The sequence below is a fragment of the Trichechus manatus genome, unplaced genomic scaffold, assembly GCF_000243295.1.
Source record: "Trichechus manatus latirostris isolate Lorelei unplaced genomic scaffold, TriManLat1.0 scaffold00015, whole genome shotgun sequence".
NCBI classification, from domain to species: Eukaryota; Metazoa; Chordata; class Mammalia; order Sirenia; family Trichechidae; genus Trichechus; species Trichechus manatus.
In genome coordinates, this window is record NW_004443951.1 from 10,601,181 (window position 1) to 10,609,342 (window position 8,162).

Below are 8,162 nucleotides of genomic sequence, written 5' to 3' on the forward strand. Positions count from 1 at the left end.
CCTTTTTTTTGGTGAAAATATACATAGCCAAAGTTACACGATTTCAAAAGTTTCTACATGTACAATTCAGTGACATCAATTACATTCTTCCAGTTGTGCTGCTATTCTCACTATCCTTTTCCAAATTATTCCATCACCATTATCTCCAAGTCACTGCCCCCTTAGGCTTCCCATCAAACCTTTTGAGTTGCTGTTGTCAATTTGATCTCACATAGATAATTCTTTGTTTTTTGTACCTTAGATGAAGGTTTGCAGAGCAAATAGTTTTTCATTAGACAGTACACATATTGCCCTATGGCAATGGTTAACTACCCCATGACATGTCAACTCTGCCCCTTCTCAACTTTGGGTTCCCCATAACCAGCTTTCTTGTCCCCTCCTGCCTACTAGTCCTTGTCCCTGGACTGCTGTGCCTCATTAGTCTTGGGGTCTTTTTAAAAAAAAAAATTATTGTGCTTTAGGTAAAAGTTTACTGCACAAATTCGTTTCTCATTCAAAAATTTATACACAAATTGCTTTGTGACATTGGTTGCAATCCCTGCAATGTGAGAGCACTCTCGCCCTTTCCACCCTAGGTTTCCCATCCCATTCCATCAGTTTTCCTGTCGCTTCCTACCTTGTTTTTCGGCAGAAGCTGCCCATTTGGTCTCTATATTTGATTGAACTAAGAAGCATGTTCCTCACATGTGTTATTGTCTTATAGGCCTGTCTAATCTTTGGCTGAAAGATGGACTTCAGGAGTGGCTTCAGTTCTGAGTTAGCAGGGTATCTGAGGGCCATAGTCTGGGAGGGGGGTGGTCCTCCAGTCTCTGTCAGACCAGTAAGTCTAGTCATTTTTTGTGTGTGAATTTGAATTTTGTTCTACATTTTTCTCCCGCTCTGTCCAGAACTCTCTATTATGATCCCTGTCAGAGGGGTTGTTGGTGGTAGCCTGGCATCTTCTAGTTCTTTGGGGGGTGGGGTGGGGTCATTCTTTTAAAATATTAATTCCAGTGGAAGATGGCCGTGGAGGCTTGCAGGGTATGTGAATGGTCCTTGCCTCTCTATTCCAATGTTCCCATCCAGTGGAATGTGCCCCGCATTATTAGGGAAGGTAGAGTGCTGCTGCTAAAGCAATCTCAAGAGTGATGGTGGTAGAGGAAGGGAGGAGTCTTGGAGTCCAGAACGAGTGTGACTTAGTCAAATTGTTTGCCATCTCTGTAACTCAATTTTTTACTTTGCAAAACAACACGGTCTCTAGGTTCAAAGGAGTTTGTCTCACTCCGCATTAGCGTCCTTAATTACGAACATTATTTAAGGGGGGGGGGGGGACTTGTTTCTATTTCCATTGTCTTTGCTGGGACCAAGAAACTTCATTAAGAAATAAAGTGCACAAGTGACAGGATTTTCACTTCTCCATGAAAGGTGTGGTGAAAAAAGTATCGGACTTAGTGGTAATCCAGTAAATTAGATCATTCCTCTCACGACCCTTGGCTTGAATTTTTATTTACTTCTCGCCTATGTGACTTTGGGCAAGTCCCTTCCCTTCTCTGGGCCTCTATTTCAGTCTATAAAACGGAACGGCACCAGGGAATTCCTGTATTTAAGATAAAGTTGATGACAAGTAATAGGAGATCTCAGGGGCCCACGCCGGCCAGTTTCTCATTCCTCCGTATTCTAGGTACCCCAGCTTCCTGGATGCTGGCCATCACTTGGCTTAAGTTTGCCGTGCAGGATGGACTCTTCGTAACAGTCACCGCTTCCAGTCGCGCCAGGCTTTCACTTTAATTTCCTTCTCGCCCTGTCATGGTAGCACCGCCCCTTCCCGTCGAGTTAGGCCCAATGAGACTTTGCGTTGGAGAAACAGCTTTTACGCCCCGGCATTGGCGCAGGCTCTGGCCAGAAATCCCTTCTTCGCTGGGTCGGGGGCGTGACGCCTACCATCTCGCCAAACTACCATTCCCAGCAGGTAGCGCGCCGTGCAGTGCTGCGCAGGTCTCCTGAGCAGGGCCGTGTGGCCCGCTGGGGGCTGGAGTCTCAACGACGCGCGCACGTGAAGGAGGAAACGGAAGGTGGGAAGGGGTCGGAAAGCACATTTTTTCGAAACCGGTTTGCTAGTACTTGTTGAGGTAGTTTGGGGACGCGTGCTTGCTCAGAGGCGGGATGTGGGAGGGTGAAAAAAAAGGAGCAGGAAAAAAAGGATACACATATATACACCCACCCACTCATTCACACGCGCCCAGGCTCTAGCGTTCGGCAGGGAAGGTTGGAAGGGGAGTACCAAACTCGGTTGATCTCCGCCTCTCAGTTGGCGCGAGGAACGGCAGAGTATTTAACTCTGCAGAGGCGCTGGGGCGGCCACGCGCCGTCTAGTGTTCCCGTGAGGGGAGTTGGGGGCCGGGCAGGGAATAACCGCCTTTCTAGCGGCCGAACGTTGGCCGTGTAGGGGCTGCCGACCCTCACCGTGGGTCACGGAAGCAGGCCAGTGCGCATGCGCGTGAGCTCCTGTGGGCGGTGCGAGCTGGTGGGCGTGTGTAAGGCGGGGTCGGCTGGGGGAGGGCTGGTTGTCGCTCCTTCCCCTCTATCCGCTCTGCCCCGCCTGTGCCGTGTGGGCCGGGCAGCCATTTTGGGAAGAGCTTTGTTATGGTTGTGGGTTAGCCACCTCTGCCGGATTAGGAAGCTGGGGACGCGCCCTCGGACGCTGCGCCTTGTCCCCAGGTGTAGCCCCGCCGCTGCCAGGTGAGTGGAAGCTTCGGACAGCGGGGGAGTAGAGTATATTTGAGTGTTCCCCACGGGGGCCTCCGCCCGTTGCCTACCCAATCGGTTGTTAAAGCAAGTTAAGTGGGGTCTCACAGGTGGTTGTGTGTAGGCTCGGCCCGGGGAGGGGCGAGCAGAGCCCACGAGTCGTGCGTTCGGACGGGGCACCTACCCCCCGCGCGTGGAGCTGTGCACACGAGCTTCGCAGAGGCTCTGCGAGGGCGCTTCTACTTCAACTTTGGTCTGCGGGTCGGAACACTCACCTGCGGCTCTCTGGCCCCTCTCCAGGCGGTCCGGTTTGTTAGGGGTTGAGCGGCTCTGGTTTACGAGTTTCTCCTGCTTTTTAAGTGAGAGTCAAGGGCTTTTATTTTTCTATGAAGTAAAGTCTAAATAGGAAAAAGTCGTGTAAGTTAAATGTGGGGTATCTGAAAGAGGATCTGTAACCCACAGCGTTCCGGTTCTCGTTGGTAACGAGGTATTTTTGTTGATTTCAGTTTAGTCCGTCCAACACTGACCAGCCTCCCCTCCCCCGAAAAAGAAGCTGGTCGACCTTGAAGTGTTTTAAGGGTATTTTTTTTCTGTTTTAAATCTGCCTTTCCCCACCACCGAGAAATTCAAAAGGACTGAACCTAAAATGGCTGTAGCTGGGGGAAGTGCCTTGCGCTTCGATAACTTAAGTACGTTAGCATGTATTAAATGTTTAGTTGTTTGTCCTACGAGGGCATTAACTGAAACTCTTGCTCTTTTGGTCTTAAAGTTGGTGCCTTATCTTGAAGACTCCTTGCTAGGTGAAAACAAAGGTGAGATTAAGATTGCTTATTCCAAAAGTTTACATAAGAATGGGTGCAGTTTTGTTTTGTTTTTTTGTAGTTGCTTATAGTTCTGGTGTTGTGCTGTAATGTCAATTTTATCAGCCAACTTTGTGCTTCGAGGTTGGCTGGTCATATTTGTTGAAATATTTGCTTTTAGCTTTGATATTTTCTGCTTACCACGACAAAACGGAGTTAATGGTGGTTTATATTTTAGTTTAGTAATAGAAGTTACGTTCTTGTATAAACTGCATCCAGTAGTAAAGTGATTGGTATTTTTCAATAAACTTAGATTTGTAATTTGGTGGACTGTTGACTTTGTCTAAGGTCTTTTACACCTAATACTTGAAAGGGAATCAGCGTGCTGTTAAGTTTGGGACATTTATTATAATAGTATAAGATACCTCAGTAAGTAAAAATAACCTTTAGATAGGGAGTACCTCATTATTGTGCTCATTCAAACAAAAGACTTTTTTTTGTTTGTTTGCTTGTTTTTTTTCTTTCTTTGGACCAATAAACCAGAAGTTTAACAGAAAACCGAAAGGTTTGGAATGGAAACCGGAAACAGTTCATTTAATTGTTTGGAAAAGTGCTTGAGTTTCAGGTTGCAGTCGGTTTAAAACATAAAATAGTAAAATGCTAATTGTGAATGAAAACTTTTTGAGATTAATAGTAAAATAAACTGTCATCTTTCCTAGGGAGTCAGTTTCAATTTACCTTTCTACATTTCTTCAAATGCAAAAGTTTATTTTTGTCAATTGCCCGAGGAATTTTTTTGTTGTTAAGTTATTTTGGTGGTTTTCCAAAAAAAAAAAAAAAAAAAAAAAAAGTTATTTATAGAAATTACATGTCAGTTGCCTTGTGTTTTGGCATTGTTTTGGAGTTTAATATGCGACTTACTGGACCCATAACCTTGGGTGAGACCTCACTCTAATTCTTTTTATCTCCCCAGGTATGCAGATATAAACATTCTTTCATCAATTCTGAATGATAATGAGAGCTCTGTCTTGAAATTTGAGGGAGAAATGTTAGGAAGCGTTTTTAATTTTGAAAGGATTCAGCTTAGTTTTCTCATCAGTGAGCTAGTTTTAAAAAGTTTGATCGATGACATTCAACCATATTAGTAAATTTAGAACTATAATTAGAAATTATGGATACATTTCTGCTTACCTATAATTTTTAAATGCACAAGTAAAGATAAACACATAATTCTGAGCCAGACTTCAGCAAATTTCATATCTTTGTTTTATGGCTAAATTGTATGAACTTATAGCAGTGATAACTGTTATAAGGTAATTTTGTGCCAGGGACTGTTTCTTGCTCTAAGTGCTTTATCTTTATTAACTTATTTACTTCTGTGAGGTAGGTACTATTTTATCCTACTTTACAGTTTAGGAAAATGAGTCCCAGAAAGTTAAGTAACTCACTCAAGCTCATCCAGCTAGTAGGTGGCACAGTCTGTATCGTAACCCAGGCAATCCATTTCTATGTCACTGCAGTTAACCATTATGCTTGCTGCCTTTAAACATGAAAATAGACTCCATTAGAAAGATGAGAGACACTAAAAGTTTTAAGGGATCCCAGCTAAAGAAGTAATTCACAGAAAATGCAAATTTTTACTTTTTCCCATACAAAAATTAATATATACATTGTTATGTGACTCTTAATTGCTCTCCCCATACTGTGACAGCACACTCCTCCTTGCCACCCTTGATTCTCCATGTCTATTCAACCAACTCCTAACACTCTCTGCCTTCCCATCTCACCTCCGGACAGAAGCTGCCCGTTTAGTCTCTTGTATCTACTTGAGCTAAGAGGCACACACCTCACGAGTATCACTTTATGTCCCACAGTCCAGTCCAATCCCTGTCTGAAGAGTTGGCCTCAGAAATTGTTTTAGTTCTGGGCTGATAGAGAATCCAGGGGCCATGCTTTCTGGGGTTCCTCCAGTCTCTCTCAGACCATTAAGTCTGGTCTTCTTACTAGAATTTGAGTTCTGCACCCCACCTTTCTCCTGCTCCATCTGGGACACTCCGTTGTGTTCCCTGTCAGGGCGGTCATTGGTGATAGCCAGGCACCATCTAGTTCTTCTGGTCTCAGGCTGATGAAGTCTCTGGTTTATGTGGCGCTTTCTGTGTCTTGGGCTAATACTTTTCCTTGGATCTTTGGTATTCTTCATTCTCCTTTACTCTACGTGGTTGGGACCAATTGATGCATCTTAGATGGCCGCTTGCAAGGTTTTAAGAACCTAGATGCCACCCACCAAAGTAGGACGCAGAACATGGAAAAGGCAAATTTTGATGTGTGTTTTTACGGTTTTTCAAATAGATGGGCAAAAAGTCTAGGCGGTGCAGAGATAACATGCTCCTTACCTTAAGTGACCGTAGTTGCCATTGTCTGGAAGTTAGTATGTGGTTGTGCTGCACAAGTCATTTCTAAATCAGACTCAGTGGTTTTTATTTCCTACTGAAGTTTGCTGAAAACAAAACTACCTACAATCAAACTTGAAAAATAGTTCAGTGAGAGGAGCGAAACATCTTTTGTCCATTGGTGTATATTAACTAACGAGGTAGTGAATGTTCTAGAAATTTTTATAGATGATTTCAAATGTAGTAGGCAAATATTAAGGAATCTGAAGTTATTTTCCTTTATTAAAGTAAATAATCAAGCTTTAATTGATCTTTTGGGTAATTTTTTTCAGACAAAACCACTCATTCATTTGTTCTTTTAAGAAACATTGGAGGCTATGCATAGTGCCAGTTTTAATGTGCTGCTGCTGTTGTTTGCTGTTGAGTCAATTCTAACTCATAGTGACCCTATAGGACCAGGGCTTCAAACCGGTTCAGTCATGGCCAATGAAGCAAAACCGTAACAGACCCAAATTTTTTAAATTAGGGTGATCTGGAACCACAACCAGAATGGGAAATATTACAGATTGAAGCCTTGGAATGGGAGACTCAAAAGAGGCATAGTGAGCCCTTTCAGGAGCCTGATGCATGAGATTGAATTATTGCCAGGATGGTGGAGAGCAAGACACACATTCAAAGCTGTGTGGTTGGTGGCCATCTTTGAATGAGGCACCATTGTTTCCGACTGTGCAAAACCCGATGGGCAAGAGATTTGGTTGCTATGCAATGCTTATGCTGCCCTTGTTTTCTAAGAGGGAGATTAAATTTCTAGCAGGGCTTCAACCTGTAATTTTTCCCATTCTGGTGATGGTTTTGGTTTACCGAAATTTTAAAAATTCGGGTCTGTTCAGATGTCACTTCCTGGGCCACGAATGAACCAGGAAGAACCACTTTGAAGCCATGTATAGGACATAGTAGAACTGCCCCACAGGGTTTCCTAGGCTGTAATCTTTACAGGAACATATTGCCACGTCTTTTCTCCCCTGGAGTAGCTGGGGGGTTTGAACTTTCAGTTAGCAGCCGAGCACTTAACCTTTGCATCTGGTGAAGGCTCTTTTCAGCATGCTAGGGGCTGGGAATACTTGTATAACTGTAAAATATACTCTGGCCACCAAAGGACTTTACAGTTTAACAGGTAAGTGCAAAAGTATTTACAGAGTATCAACATAGGAAGCTGTTTTTCTTAAAGGAGTTGATTTTAACATGCTCATTAAGTTGACCTTCATTTTCTGTGCTAAAACTACTTTGCCTTGTATTAACCAGACTTCAGGCTAGAATAAGCTATAACCTGCATGAACAAAGTTTCAGTACACTTTTTTGAGCAGTTGGTCTATTGGTGTGAATATGGAATTTTTTTCAGAGAATTTAAGTTTGGCTGTACTTTAAATCTAGCTTGCATACCCTTGTTGCTGCTTATTATAAGTTTAAATTTCAGTATATGAAATATTCTCCCGAATTATTTCTATCCTTGAGGTTTGTAAGTATGTAGAAAAGTTGATTTTGAGGCTCCTTGGTTAGTAAGCTAAAAGGTAGGGCTATTCCAATGTTCCTACTATGTGTTTCTGAATTATTAGTTATATTTTTTAATAAGTCTTACTAGGTGTGGTGGGAAGGGCAGTCGACCCATTTATTGTGGGCTTCTTAAGCTTGATGCTGTAATTGAAAACAAAAAAAAATCCATTGCCATAGTGACCCTGTAGGACAGACTAGAACTGACCCATAGGGTTTCCAAGGAGTGGCTGGTGGATTTGAACTGCTAATCTTTTGGTTAGCAGCCGAACACTTAACCAGGGCTCCTAGATGATGTAATAGAGTCCTATATATATAATCTCATTATTCCTTACCACAAACCAAACCAAAAACCAAACCTGTTGCTGTTGAGTCAATTCCAACTCATGGCAACCCCATATGTAACAGAGTAAAACTGTTCCATAGTTTGGCTGTAATCTTTATGGAAGCAATTTGCCAGGCCTTTCTTCCACAATACCACTGGATGGGTTTCAGCCACAAATCTTTAGATTAGTAGTTGAGCACAAACTACCTGTGCCACCCAGAGACCTTTTCCTTTTTTTTTTTTTAATTGTACTTTAGGTGTAGGTTTACAGAACAGATAGTTTCTCATTAAACAGTCAGTACATGTTTTGTTTTATGACATTGGTTAACAACCCCACGACATGTCAACCCTCTCCCTTCTTGACTTTTTTTTTTT

General features: G+C 42.9%; 1 protein-coding gene across 6 annotated transcripts in view; it reads left to right on the forward strand.

Annotated features, from left to right (window-relative positions):
* The first annotated feature begins 2,027 nt into the window (after positions 1 to 2,027).
* GPBP1L1 (GC-rich promoter binding protein 1 like 1) overlaps positions 2,028 to 8,162 on the forward strand; it is a 66,717-nt gene continuing 60,582 nt past the window's right edge. For 3 of the 6 annotated variants that reach the window (XM_023727117.1, XM_023727116.1, XM_023727119.1), the window contains exon 1: positions 2,562 to 2,718. The gene's annotated coding sequence lies outside the window, so the exon portion shown is untranslated. Of the gene's footprint in view, positions 2,052 to 2,538; positions 2,719 to 3,192; positions 3,537 to 8,162 lie in introns of those variants that run through there. The other 3 variants (XM_004371795.3, XM_023727120.1, XM_023727118.1) reach the window with 3 other exon arrangements.